The sequence below is a fragment of the Pelophylax lessonae genome, assembly GCF_965119305.1.
Source record: "Pelophylax lessonae genome assembly, chromosome: 8".
Classification (NCBI taxonomy): Eukaryota; Metazoa; Chordata; class Amphibia; order Anura; family Ranidae; genus Pelophylax; species Pelophylax lessonae.
Window position 1 is genome coordinate 92,815,278 of NC_138775.1, and position 15,208 is coordinate 92,830,485.

At 46.3% G+C, this 15,208-nt stretch overlaps 1 protein-coding gene across 1 annotated transcript in view; it reads left to right on the forward strand.

Moving 5' to 3' along the window:
• Positions 1-435: 435 nt before the first annotated feature.
• PRKCD (protein kinase C delta) overlaps positions 436-15,208 on the forward strand; it is a 162,106-nt gene continuing 147,333 nt past the window's right edge. Inside the window, exon 1 of the mRNA XM_082264954.1 lies at positions 436-571. The gene's annotated coding sequence lies outside the window, so the exon portion shown is untranslated. The remainder of the gene's footprint in view (positions 572-15,208) is intronic.

Below are 15,208 nucleotides of genomic sequence, written 5' to 3' on the forward strand. Positions count from 1 at the left end.
TAATCAGCCACAGAACCTGTGCAATTAGTGTGTGTCCAGGTGTAAAGGGATGAGGTGGTAACCCTAACCCCAGGCTTCCCTTCATTCATTGTAGCCAGCATATGTGAAGATAATGAGTAATATGTAGCGGAGGATTCCTGTGAATGGCGGGGGATTTCCTCAGGTGAAGGAGGAATGTCTGCAGACATGTGATGAGGAGAAGGAATGAGGAAGGTGCACTGAAGTCCGGAGAGGAGGAGGAGTGACAGAGGAGGAAATAGAACCAGCAGGACAATGTAGAAGTTCCAGAAACTCCCTCACAGAACACAGACGGAGGACTGACCGTCCATAGAGGAGGACAAGCCGGCCGCCCACGGAGGGGGACCGAGAGAGACTGTGAGAGGAGAGGAGACGGTGCACCGTGTGAGGGGAGGGGCCCGGGGAGGAGGAGGAGGAGGAGGGTGTAGCTGGTCAGGGAGGGGGAGCCCTGCTTCATCTCTCACTCAGAGCGGAATAAGGAAGAGTTCTTCTTACACCGGGTCCTTGTAGAAGAGCGGACCCACAACACCTGGAGACCCGCTCAGCTCTACAGGTAAGACGGCGGGGGAGGGGGGCTGCCTGCAAGTCACACCGGACACTGCTAGGAGTCAGATGGGAGAGTCCGGAGTAGCGCTGGGAGACTTGTAGTGGATGGGAGGGAGGGGGTGGAAAGTGCAGACTGTATAGGAGGAAGAGAAGGGACAAGGTAAGTGATCAGAGGGAGGAGCTAAGACAAGGTAGGTCATGGTGGGGTGAAAAGATTCAGTACATGCATGAGGAAGAGAATAGAACCTGGTAGGTGACTAGGGGGAAGAGAAGGGACAAGGTGAGTGATTGGAGGGAGGGGATAAGACAAGGTAGGGTCAGGGTAGGTGACTAGGGGGAAGAGAAGGGACAAGGTAAGTGATTGGAGGGAGGGGATAAGACCAGGTAGGGTCAGGGTAGGTGACTAGGAGGAAGAGAAGGGACAAGGTGAGTGATTGGAGGGAGGGGATAAGACAAGGTAGGGTCAGGGTAGGTGACTAGGGGGAAGAGAAGGGACAAGGTAAGTGATTGGAGGGAGGGGATAAGACAAGGTAGGGTCAGGGTAGGTGACTAGGAGGAAGAGAAGGGACAAGGTGAGTGATTGGAGGGAGGGGATAAGACAAGGTAGGGTCAGGGTAGGTGACTAGGGGGAAGAGAAGGGACAAGGTAAGTGATTGGAGGGAGGGGATAAGACCAGGTAGGGTCAGGGTAGGTGACTAGGAGGAAGAGAAGGGACAAGGTAAGTGATCATAGGGAGAAGATAAGACAAGGTAGGTCATGATGGGGATGAAAGGTGCAGTACATTTATTGGTCAGGGTAGGTGACAAGGTAAGTGATTAGAAGAAGGAGATAAGACAAGGTAGGTCATGATGGGGTTGAAAGGTGCAGTAAATGTATGAGGAAGAGAGTGGGTCAGGGTAGGTGACTAGGAGGAAGAGAAGGGACAAGGTAGGTCATGATTGGGGACAAACATGCAGGCCCTATATGAAGAAGGGAAAGGCTCCAGGTAGTTGATACGTGTAGGAGAAGGGACAAGGTGGGTTGAAAGGTGATTAGGGGGATGAAAAGGGACAAAGTAGGATATGATTGGGAGGGGGTGAAAGTGCAGGATATTTCTAGGTAAGAGAAAGGGGAAAAGTAGTTGGTTACAGGGATAGGAAGGGACAAGGTGGGTCTATGTATGTGACTAGGGTAAGAAGTGAAGGCAAGATGAAAGTTGCAGGACATGTATAAGGGGGGAGAAAAGGGTTAGGTAGGTGACTAGGGGAGGAGAGGGGACAGCATAGACCATGGGGGGGTTAAAGGTTCACAACAGTTATAAGGAGGAAGATAAAAGGGCAAGGTAGTTGATTAGGGGGGAGGAGATGGAAAAAGATAGATGGGAAGGACCTGGTAAGTGTAAGAGTGTTGGAGATGGACAGTTTATGAATCTCAATATAGATGATGATGGAAAAAAACGTCAAGAGAAGGAACAAATTTAGTGGATGTTGTGAAAGGTAGAAAGTAAATTTGTAGGTCACAAGGGAGGGAAGAGAGGAACAATGTTCTTAGATGCCGAGAGAGGCAAGAAGGGGACAAAGTTGGCAGGTGGCGAGGGAGGGAAGAGTGAAACAAGGTAGTTAGATGGTGAGGGAAGGAAGATCTGCACACAGTTGGTAGGTGGCGAGGAAGGGCAGGGTAGGACAAAGTTGGTACCATAGGTGGATAGGGAGGGTAGATTGGAACAAATCTGGTAGGTGGCTAGGAAAGAGAAGGATAAAGTTGGTAGTTGGTGTGAAAGAGTGGGATAAAGTTGCTAGGTGGTGAAGGAAGAAATGTACAAAGTATGTTGTAAGGAAAGATTGGTAAAAAGTTGGTAGGTGGCTTGGGCAGGAAGAGAGAAATAAATATAATAGGTGGAGAAAGTTCTAACGGACAAAGTATGTGTTAGGGATAAAGTCGGTGGTGAGGATAGGTTGGCAGTAAAAGAAGTTGAGAGGTGCAGTGTAGGGGTGATGGGGCAGAGCAGTGGAATGCAGTTGGCAAGACGTATGGAAGCTACAATAGGCCAATGGTGAGAGGAACAGAGCTGCAAGGGAGGAGGAGGAGAGCAGAAAAAGTAGATGGTGAGAGGAGACTGGTGGGCAATGGAAACTATATAAGTTGTAAAAGGTAGAACTGAAGATGTGTAACTTGAATGAGGAGTAACAGGGCCAATTGTCAAAGTGTAGGTAGGGTATGAACAAGAAGCGGGGGCCTGGCAGTTTGATGTGAATTTAGAGAGGATGAGAGGTGAGTGATGATGGTCTGAGGTGTTCAAAGAAGAGGTATTAGATCCAAGAAAGATATATAAAGGTAACTGGTGAAATATTTGTGCTCAGATTCAGTCAGAAGTCTGAAGAAGAATGTGACCATAATGCGGTGTGTGCAGTAAATCTAAAACATTGACTGACTGTGCCTTCCTGGATCTGGATTCTGTCTAGATTATTTTAATAATTTTCTAGGCTATAAATAATTTTGTGTAAACTGCTGTTGAAAGTCGGTCATAGTTTCCAGGTTTCTCCAAGCATTAGGCCTTATGAGTGTTTTAGTTATGACTGGGAACTGCTTTTAGATCTTCCCGAGATGCAGATTTAAAATGTCCCTTCTAGAGTTCCCTGTTTTGCCATGGAGTCTCACTCCTGCTTTGACAGAAGTCTTTGTGCTTCTGTGCTGCATTTTCTGCATGTTGACTGCATGTACGCTGGACGTTTAGAGAGATCCTGTGCGTTCACACCCAATGTCAGGAGGGATAGGTGTGATGTCCAGCCCCAATGACTGCAGCCTGTCAAAGTCTATGACCAGCTGAAATACACTGTGGATGGACGCTGTACCGAGTGGAAATGGTGTTCAGGGCCCTATACATTCAGGGATGTATGTCCCCAAACACTTATGGTCCTAAATGAGAGTACCTTGACATACTACAGGCACCGAGGCTGGAGGCTGTGCCTCTACCTCCCAGGCACATGAAAGTCCTAAAAATCGACACATGGGTGAAAAGCCCAGTCTATAAATAAATGAAACCTTTAACATAGAGACTTAAAGGGCTCTTTCACACGGGCGGTCCGATCAGATCCGCCTGTCAGTTTTTTAGGCGGATCTGATCGGATCCTCCATGCAGCTCTATGGGGCAGCGGGTGTCAGCGGAGGTCACCTCCGCTGACACCCGCTGCCATCCGCATCCGATCCTGTGCTGAAATCTGGACGGATGGAAACCCTATTTTTCCATCCGTTCAGTAATCGGAGCGGATCCGATGAGAGCGGACAAGCGGTCCGCTCTCCTCCGATCCCCCATAGAGGGCAGCGGGTGCTGAGACACCTCCCTCTCCGCTCTGCAAGCGGAGACGGAGCTGTCATCCGCCCGGCTCAGCGGGGATCGCGGATCGATCCCCGCTGAGCAACACGGATCCGCCTGCGGAGGCGGACCGTGTGAAAGAAGCCAAAAGCAGAGCTCCAGTTTTTTGTGTTTATTGAGGCCCTGTTCACACCTGAGCGTATTTCAGCTCGTAAAACACTCATCTATGAAGTCTCAAAACGCCCAACAAGCAAAATCCCTTTCATTTCAATGGCCCCTGTTCACAGATGAGCGTTTTCTCCATCTGTGCTCCAGAAGCAAAACGCCTGAAGCTCAAAAAAGTACATGAGCTTATTTTTTTAGCAGATTACAAGCGTTTTTGTTAGATGTCAATACCTGCCTCCAAACACCTGCAAAAAACGCCTGAAAACTATACGCTCAGGTGTAGCTGCTGACTCTTAATAAACACACACTCGCCTGTCCCAGTGATGTGGTCATCCACACCATCACCTCTCTCCCTCTCCTCCGCGCCAGCATTTCAGCTGTGGGCACCCGGTTGTGACGGCCGGGTGCACACTGTGTATGGGCGAGGCACGCTGCGCCTGCTGAATGGTCCAGCAGTCTTCTGGGATCTGTAACGTATCCCAGAAGACTGCGGGGGAGAGGAGAACTTCCGATTGGATCACCTAGGCAGTCTGGGTGGAAGTGGGAGCAGGTACCTGTCAAAACTAAAACTGCCCCCCCCCCCCCCCAAAAAAAAAAAAAAAAGCTAAATGTTGTAAGGATGGAGCTCCACTTTAACCACTTTCAGACGGGAGGATTTTCCCCCTTAATGACCAGGCCCTATTTTGCGATTCGGCACTGCGTTACTTTAGCGGACAATTGCGCAGTCATGCTACGCTGTACCTAAATAAAATTGAAGTCCTTTTTTCCCACAAATGGAGCTTTCTTTTGGTGGCATTTGATCACCTGTGCAATTTCTTTTTATTTTTTGCGCTATAAACAAAAGAGTGACAATTTTGCAAAAAAAAAAAAAAAATAAACATTATTTTTCACATTCTGCTATATAACATTCCCCAAACAAAATAATTAAAAAATCTAAATGTTTTAACATTTTAGGCCAATTTGTTTTCTGATACATATTTTTGGTAAAAAAAAATCGCAATAAGCGTATTTTGATTGGTTTGTGTAAAAAAATTATTGTCTACTAAATACGTGAAAGATTTGTCATTTTTATTTATTTATTTATTTTTTTCTTTTACTAGTAATGGTGGCGATCTGTGATTTTTTTTTTTTTTTTTTTTTTTTTTTTTTTTTCGGGACTGGGACAATGCGGCGGACAGATAGAACCCCTGACTGACATTTTTTACACTTTTGGGAGTACCAGTGACATTACTACAGTAATCAGTGCTAAAAAAATGCACTGTTACTGTAAAGGTGATCAATGGGTTATATGTAAGCTTAGGGGAGTGATTCTAACTGTGGGGGGGTTGGGCTTGTGAGCTGATCAGAGACATGCGATTCTATATAGAAAGATCACATAGCCTCTGATCATCCGCTGTTTACATCAGCCATCTGTCCTTCTCTGTCAGCGGGGAGAGATCGCCGGTGTCAGGCGGCAATCGGAGCAGCCTGACACCCGCACTGGCTTCCCCGCTGACGATCAGGGGTGGGAGCGTGCTGCCGGTGGTGCGCGATCGCCCCCTAGCTCCTCCCAGGCAGATGACGTTTATTAACGTGATTCTGTCTGGGAGAGCCACTTTGCCGACGTAAATATACAGTGCATTGTCGGCAAGTGGTTAAGCTGAACTTCAGGAATAATCTATTTTTTAAACTTCTATCGGGCAAACTTGGTTACATGTAGTTATCCATGTGATACATCCATATGGCCACAAGGGGTGCTAACAATTCACTGTTGTAGTCTGTGCTACATCTAGGCAACACTGTCATGTTCCAGGTGCTGCTGGAGCCACTGAATACAGGGGGTCACTTGCTCCCATACCTCTACCATTCAGCAAACCCCTTGTATTTTTTTAATGAATACAAGGCTCTGATTGGACGAGGTTGTGATGGCAATGTCATCCACCCCTCCTCTCCGCCATATCCGATGTATCTAGCACAGAATACTACAATAAATTTCAGCATTCCTGGTTGTTTGTTGGATGTGATACATAGATAATTACTTGTCGCCCCGTGGACACAGTGTAAGGGTCCATTCACACTAGCACGACTTGTCAGGCGACTTGGTCGCCTGACAAGTCGTGGTCGGTCGCCTGCCATTGATTAGCACAGGACCCGTTCTAATAGGAGCGACACAAGAAAAAGGGTCCTGTACTACTTTGGGGCGACCTGGAGCGACTTGCATTGACTTAAATTATATGAAGTCCGTGCATGTCGCGCCGAGGTCGTGGTGCACGCTGTGCACTGCGACTTCACAGGTCGCCCCAGCAAGTCGTGTCGCCCCTGTCTGAATGGGCTCTAAGACAAGGAGAATTCCTGAAGTGTAACTAAAGGCAAACCCTTTTTTTGTTTTGGAGAGTAGAGAGGGAGTAGAACATCTGTCAGATTATATTTGTCTGTGCTTCGGTTGCGGAGATTCACCCTCTCAATTTTTCCTGTTTACTATTCTTAGTGAAAGTAAAAAAGTCAAACATTTTGGATTGTCCACAGAAAAGTGATGAAGGTCATATATTCCTATGGGGACACTAGTTCTGGTGACCCCACAGGATTCCCTCACTTTTGGAGGGGTTTCCTCTCACTTCCTGTTTTGGCTATGGGACAGGAAGTGAAGGATAATCCCCTTTATAGGACACAGATGACAACAAAAGACTGATAGAAGCTACAACCCTCCTGTACTCTTCACTTAACCACTTGCCAACCAGTCACGTTGACTGTACTGCGGCAAAGTGGCTCAAGACCTACATCGCTGGTCTCCTCCCCCTGTAGGCGCGCTCCCGCTGTTTTCAGTCACAGCGGGAGTCGGGCCAGGGGAGGAGCGGCGGCAATCGCCGCCGCTCTTCCCCGATTGTCGTGGAATCGAGTTTGGAGATCCGCGCGCTTGTGTAAACAAAGCGGGCGGATCTCCTAAGTGACAAAACAGTGACAGATTGCAGGGTTCAGCATAGCTGAACCTGCGATCTGTCCCTGTGTCACTCAGTCACCTCCCCCCACACAGTTAGTAAGCCCCAGGCATACATTAACCCCTCCCTCTCCAATAAAATTAACCCCTTCCCTGCCAGTGTCATTTTTACAGTAACAGTGCATATGTATAGCACTGATTACTGTAGAAATGTCACTGGTACCCCCAAAAGTGTCAAAAATGTCAGTCAAGGGTCCGATCTGTCCGCCACAATGTCGCAGTACCGCAAAAAAAATCGCAGATCGCCGCCATTACTCGTTTATAAAAAAACACCAAAAATGACAGAAATCTGTCCCTTAGTAAACGCAATAACTTTTGCGCAAACCAATCAAAATACGCTTATTGTGATTTTTTTTTTTTTTACCAAACATAGGTAGCAGAAAACAAATTGGCCAAAAATTAAAAAAAATTTAGATTTTTACATTTTGTTTTTGGGGGGGGGGGGGGGGGGGGATTTTCATATAAAAAAATTTATTTTTTCAAAATAAATGCTCTTTTTTAGTTTATAGCGCAAAAAGTAAAAATCGCACAGGTGATCAAATTTCGTTTGGGTACAGTGTCGCACGACCGCGCAATTGTCAGTTATAGTCACACAGCGCCGAATCGCAAAAAGTGGCCTGGACGTAAGACCGCAAAATCCTCCGGTGGTAAAGTGGTTAAGGCCCACTTGAAATGGTAAATTCTGGTGAACAGATCTGATTGTTTAGGTGCAGTAATCGTATTGCATGGTTATCCAATAGAGATTACATTTGTGGGTTGTAAAGGGCAATCTATAGCTATTTATGATTTATATCCGTTTTGGTGACTGATATTTGTTCATAGATTCCATGTGGGAATGAAACCTTTATGTGTTTGTGAAATTGACACTGTGGTGTATGTTTCTTGATGAAAAACCACATAAAACATGACTTAAGAATTGTGTTTGCACTTGTGCAATCCCCACATACAGTGACACAAAGCTCTGACTAGACCGTTTTTTAATTCTTGCACTCTCAGCTTGCGACATTTTATACTTTTACACATCACCAGAAAGCACTTCCATGTTTTCTGGTATGTCACGTTCATGTTGAGTCATTCAACTGCTTTTTCTATCTCTTGGAGACAATGAATGGAAATCTTTATGGTGAATACATTGTCAAGAATGCGACACTATTTTATTGGCCATTAAAAGACAATCGCATGTTGGAGCCTGAAGGATAGAAGAATGGAATCCCGTTTATTTCTGTAAATAAAAATAGAAGAATCTGCGCTGTGGTGTAATAATAGACAAGTAATGCGGCCACTCTTACATCCAGGTAGTATACATAACCCACATAAGTAAAAGAAGAAAAGTGAGTGGAGTTTCTTGTGCTGATGTCATACTGCTGCGCGATACTGGGTCGACAGCGACTGTTTATGTAAGTGCTAATTGATTGTGTCATACATGTTTAAAGCTTGGGAAATCTTTTTGTATCCAAATCCGGCTTTAATCACTTTACCACCGGAGGATTTTGCTGTCTTACGTCCAGGCCACTTTTTGCGATTCGGCGCTGTGCGACTTTAACTGACAATTGCGCTGTCGTGCGACGCTGTACCCAAACAAAATTTACGTCCTTTTTTCCCACAAACAGAGCTTTCTTTTGGTGGTATTTGATCACCTGTGCGATTTTTACTTTTTGCGCTATAAACAAAAAAAGAGCGTTTATTTTTAAAAAATAACAATATTTTTCACATTTTTTTTATATGAAATTCCCCCAAAAATGTTTTTGGCCAATTTGTTTTCTGCTACCTATGTTTGGTAAAAAAAATCACAATAAGCGTATTTTGATTGGTTTGCGCAAAAGTTATTGCGTTTTACTAACTAAGGAAAAGATTTCTGTCATTTTTTGGTGTTTTTTTTCTTTAACGAGTAATGGCGGCAATCTGCGAATTTTTTTTTTTTTTTTTTTTTCAGGATTGCGGCGGACGGATCGGACCCTTGACTGACATTTTTGACACTTTTGGGGTTACCAGTGACATTACTACAGTAATCAGTGCTATATACAGTGGGTACGGAAAGTATTCAGACCCCCTTAAATTTTTCACTCTTTGTTATATTGCAGCCATTTGCTAAAATCATTTAAGTTCATTCTTCTTCCTCATGAATGTACACATAGCACCCCATACTGACAGAAAAACACAGAATTGTTGACATTGTTGCAGATTTATTAAAAAAGAAAAACTGAAATATCACATGGTCCTAAGTATTCAGACCCTTTGCTCAGTATTTAGTAGAAGCCCCCTTTTGATCTAATACAGCCAGGAGTCTTTTTGGGAAAGATGCAACAAGTCTTTCACACCTGGATTTGGGGATCCTCTGCCATTCCTCCTTGCAGATCCTCTCCAGTTCTGTCAGGTTGGATGGTAAACGTTGGTGGACAGCCATTTTTAGGTCTCTCCAGAGATGCTCAATTGGGTTTAAGTCAGGGCTCTGGCTGGGCCATTCAAGAACAGTCACGGAGTTGTTGTGAAGCCACTCCTTCGTTATTTTAGCTGTGTGCTTAGGGTCACTGTCTTGTTGGAAGGTAAACCTTCGGCCCAGTCTGAGGTCCAGAGCACTCTGAAGAAGGTTTTTGTCCAGGATATCCCTGTACTTGGCCGCATTCATCTTTCCCTCGATTGCAACCAGTCGTCCTGTCCCTGCAGCTGAAAAACACCCCCACAGCATGATGCTGCCACCACCATGCTTCACTGTTGGGACTGTATTGGACAGGTGATGAGCAGTGCCTGGTTTTCTCCACACATACCGCTTAGAATTAAGGCCAAAAAGTTCTATTTTGGTCTCATCAGACCAGAGAATCTTATTTCTCACCATCTTGGAGTCCTTCAGGTGTTTTTTAGCAAACTCCATGCGGGCTTTCATGTGTCTTACACTGAGGAGAGGCTTCCGTCGGGCCACTCTGCCATAAAGCCCCGACTGGTGGAGGGGTGCAGTGATGGTTGACTTTCTACAACTTTCTCCCATCTCCTGACTGCATCTCTGGAGCTCAGCCACAGTGATCCTTGGGTTCTTCTTTACCTCTCTCACCAAGGCTCTTCTCCCCCGATAACTCAGTTTGGCCGGACGGCCAGCTCTAGGAAGGGTTCTGGTCGTCCCAAACGTCTTCCATTTGAGGATTATGGAGGCCACTGTGCTCTTAGGAACCTTAAGTGCAGCAGAAATCTTTTTGTAACCTTGGCCAGATCTGTGCCTTGCCACAATTCTGTCTCTGAGCTCTTCAGGCAGTTCCTTTGACCTCATGATTCTCATTTGCTCTGGCATGCATTGTTATCTGGAAGGTCTTATATAGACAGGTGTGTGGCTTTCCTAATCAAGTCCAATCAGTATAATCAAACACAGCTGGACTCAAATGAAGGTGTAGAACCATCTCAAGGATGATCAGAAGAAATGGAAAGCACCTGAGTTAAATATATGAGTGTCACAGCAAAGGGTCTGAATACTTAGGACCATGTGATATTTCAGTTTTTCTTTTTTAATAAATCTGCAACAATGTCAACAATTCTGTGTTTTTCTGTCAGTATGGGGTGCTATGTGTACATTCATGAGGAAGAAGAATGAACTTAAATGATTTTAGCAAATGGCTGCAATATAACAAAGAGTGAAAAATTTAAGGGGGTCTGAATACTTTCCGTACCCACTGTATATGCACTGTTACTGTAAAAATGACACTGGCAGGGAAGGGGTTAATTTTATTGGAGAGGGAGGGATTGATGTATGCCTGGTGCTTACTGACGTGTGTGGGGGGAGGTGACTGAGTGACACAGGGACAGATCGCATGTTCAGCTATGCTGAACCCTGCAATCTGTCACTGTTTGTCACTTAGGAGATCCACCTGCTCTGTTTACACAAGCGGGCGGATCTCCAAACTCGATTCCCCGACGATCGGGGAAGAGCAACGGCGATCGCCGCCGCTCCAACCCCTGGCCCGACTCCCGCTGTGACTGAAAACAGCGGGAGCGCGCCTCCGACAGGGGGAGGAGTCCAGCGACGTAAGTCTACGTCGCTGGACGGAATCGAGCCATTTTGCCGCAGTACAGTCAACGTGACTGGTCGGCAAGTGGTTAAACTTCTCCACAACAGTATCTCGGACCTGCCTGGTGTGTTCCTTGTTCTTCATGATGCTCTCTGCGCTTTAAACGGACCTCTGAGATTACCACAGTGCAGGTACATTTATACGGAGACTTGATTACACACAGGTGGATTCTATTTATCATCATTAGTCATTTAGGTCAACATTGGATCATTCCGAGATCCTCACTGAACTTCTGGAGAGAGTTTGCTGCACTGAAAGTAAAGGGGCTGAATAATTTTGCACGCCCAATTTTTCAGTTTTTTATTTGTTAACAAAGTTTGAAATATCCAATAAATTTCGTTCCACTTCATGATTGTGTCCCACTTGTTGATTCTTCACAAAAAATTACAGTTTTTATATCTTTATGTTTGAAGCCTGAAATGTGGCAAAAGGTCGCAAAGTTCAAGGGGGCCGAATACTTTTGCAAGGCACTGTAATACATTTAAATGACTATGAATGTATTGTCGGCCATTATTGGCACCTGTAATGCAAGAAAAGCTCAAGAAATATGCATCCCTTTAAATTCTTTGTATGTCTGCACAATGAGATAATCTAAATAATTAAAACTAGGGATAGACCGATATATTGGTGGCCGATATGCACTTTCCCCGATGTATCGGTATCGGCCCCGGAACTGGCCGAAATTGCAGATATTTTGTGACGTCATTCTGCCTTCTTAGGCCGCCTCCCTCGCATTGGACAGCCTCGTCTGGAGTCGGGACTAGTCTTGTGGTAGTGTATCATAGCCATACACCCACCCACAGCAGCCCGGTGCCAGCCAGCCACCCACATCTACAGGCCCTGTACCAGCCACCCACAGCCCCTGTGCCAGCCAGCCACCCACAGCCCCTGTCCAGCCAACCACCCACTACAGGGTGCCAGACAGCCAGCCAGCCACAGGCCCTTTACCAGCCAGCCACCCACAGTCCTGGGCCAGCCACCCACTTACCACAGGGTACCAGCTAGCCAGCCAGCCACTACAATGTGCCAGCCAGCCAGCCCTTAAGCATTAAACAAAAATTAACATGTTCAGTACTGGATTTGTGTCAAAAATTGTCATTTATTTTTTCAGAACTTTAAATGTACAAAATTTTGGCCCATATCGGCTGATACGTTGTGACCAAAATATCTGTATCGGTATCGGCCCTGAAAAAACCATATTGGTCTATCCCTAATTAAAACCTGCGCTAAATCAATAGTGAATAGTTGGTGATAAAATCTATATAATGCATCTGCTGTTCACCAAGTAAAAACTCAGATAAAACTTAATGGTCCGTTGCACTTCCATTGTGGCACTAAAAATCCTGCTTGCTGCATTTTTGGTCAGTTAAAAAAACTGCACCAAAAAACACACCTCCCAGGTTGAAATGCATTGAAAACGCATCAATAACGCACCCGTGTTACGTTTTTGATGTGTTTTTTTAGTCACGTCTAATGAAAATCCCACCTTAAAGCGGAGTTCCAGCCATTTACTCACCTGTCCAACGGTCCAGCGATGCGGCCGCCGGAAGCCTCGATCCTCTCCCTCGGCGCCGGCATCACTGCTGTGGGCACCCGGCTGTTACAGTTTGCGGCTTCACAGCCGGGTACCCACTGCGCATGCGCGAGTCGCGCTGCGCGCCGTGATTGGCCGGCAATCTTCTGGGACCTCTGACGTGTCCCAGAAGATTGCAGGGAGGGAGGGGGAGAGGAGAACTTCCGCTCAGGGCGCCGCGGCGCTCCGAGCGGAAGTGGGAGCGGGTACCTGTCAAAACTAGGTACCCGCTCCCCCCCCCAAAAAATGACATGCCAAATGTGGCATGTCGGGGGGTCAGGATTCCCTAAAGCGGAAGTTCCACTTTTGGGTGGAACTCCGCTTTAAGTACAGTAAAATCACCGCAAAATCATGTGCATTTTCAGCACCTTTTTCTCTAAAGGCAAAATGCCCAAAACACCATTTTCGGGCACCTAAATTTAGGTGCATCTCTATTGAAAATGTTTCCTTTTGGCTCCTGGTGAGCTTTATTTGTCCCAGCTACATCCCATTGAGAGGTGATACTTGATGCAGATGTGGGGAGAGTTGTGGGTGCCTTGTGGGTGCATATGCTGTTGTAATGGCAGCCATCGGTTCCAGTGAGTTTTGACTCTATAGGGGGATGGTGTTTGGCCTCTAAACACACCTGCAGAAGATTTTTTTTTTTTTTTTTTTTTTTTTGCACCTGTGGTGTTGCATTTTCTTTGCTTGATATACTTCATCATTTTGGACTTTTTACAGCTATTTGGGACTTTGCTTCTTCATCTGTTCCACATTCTATGCTGATTGAATTATTTTTTTTTTTGCACACTGGTTTATTTGCACTATTGATATTTTCCTAAAGTGGCGTTATACATTTTTTGTCGTTTATTTTAGTGTAGGCAGCAGGTTTTTTTTTTGTGTGTTTTTAGTGTTGCACGCACCCCCACACAAATGTGAACGTAGCATAAATTAATCGGTTTACACAAAAAACAAGTTCAATTATTTTACACCTGCAAATATTTGGCAAACGCTTCACACTCATTCCAAAATGTTACTTTGGATTACACAGCTGCCACGTTAATCTCTAGGGGTGGATATTATAGTGCAGAGTAGTTTCCCCTTCACAGAACACAGCTGTAGCGATTATGAAATGAAACACAAACACACTCTTTTAATTAGAAAGCAGACTCGTACTGTACATGACAAACCAAGGCAAGATTCTGCAAATACATGTACATTAGGGCTGCAACTAACGATTATTTTGTCTGTCGACTAATCTAACGATTATTTTTATTTAGTTTTTGCTTAATTGAGTGTTCTTTTTTTGATTAGCTAATTAATCCCTTGAATAACAAAAAGTACAGACCCCTCCCCTCAGTAAGCCCTCCCACCTAGTACAGACCCCTCAGTAAGCCCTCCCACCTAGTACAGACCACTTGGTAAGCCCTCCCACCTAGTACAGACCACTTAGTAAGCCCCCTCCCAGTGCAGACCCCTCAGTATGCTCTCCTTCCTAGTACAGACCACTTAGTAAGCCCCCCACCTAGTACAGACCCCTCAGTAAGCCCTCCCACCTAGTACAGACCACTTAGTAAGCCCCCTCCCAGTGCAGACCCCTCAGTATGCTCTCCTTCCTAGTACAGACCACTTAGTAAGCCCCCCTCCCAGTGCAGACCCCTCAGTAAGCCCTCCCACCTAGTACAGACCACTTAGTAAGCCCCCTCCCAGTGCAGACCCCTCAGTATGCTCTCCTTCCTAGTACAGACCACTTGGTAAGCCCCCCTCCCAGTGCAGACCCCTCAGGCTCACCTGCGATCACATGATGCTGCTGGAGTGGCGCGTGACATCTCGTCTGTGTGGGACAGTGGGAGGGATCATCGGCGTTGGCGGCAGTCTGCAGCCACAGAGAGTCAGCTCAGTTGATGCGCAGGCGCAGCCGCCCCGGTACGTCACACTCACAGTGGCTGACGTAGAAGAGCCGGACTCTCTGGACTGGAGCGCAGTGCAGCCTGCAGCGGCCCCAATCAATGCAGCGGCCCGGCCGGCAATGCGAGCAGGGGGTGTGTGATGTGACGCGTCGACGCCTTTCACGCACGTCAACGTATTTTTGTAGTCGATGTAATCAATTACGTAGACGCATCGTTGCAGCACTAATGTACATGTGCTTTGTACTAAATACTGCATTTACAATAAGGTGTTGGTTTACACTGGGAATGAGGTTGTCAAATGATGGAAATCACACACTTAAAGCGGAGTTCCGGCCACAAATAAAAAATTTCAATGAGCATACCCCCGGGACAGTCAGGGCTAGTACATTCCACAATGGCTAGCCTCTGATTTGTCCCGGTTCGCACTTACCTTTTAGAAGAAATACTTACTTTTAAAATTTCTTCTCCAGCGCTGCCATCACAGGTGTGGGCAGCTTGAAGCCAGCGCGATCCTCTTCCGCGTCCTCTTCGGTCCTCTTCAGCCCCACGATGCACTGCGCCGGCCCCGCCGCCACTTCCGGGTCTGCAGCGTCCTCCCTGCACAGCTTCTGGGCATGCCCAGAAGCTGTTTAGCAAGGTATGACGTGCCTGCACCGGAACTGACGTTGGGGCCGGTGCAGGCGCATTGATTCCTGGGAG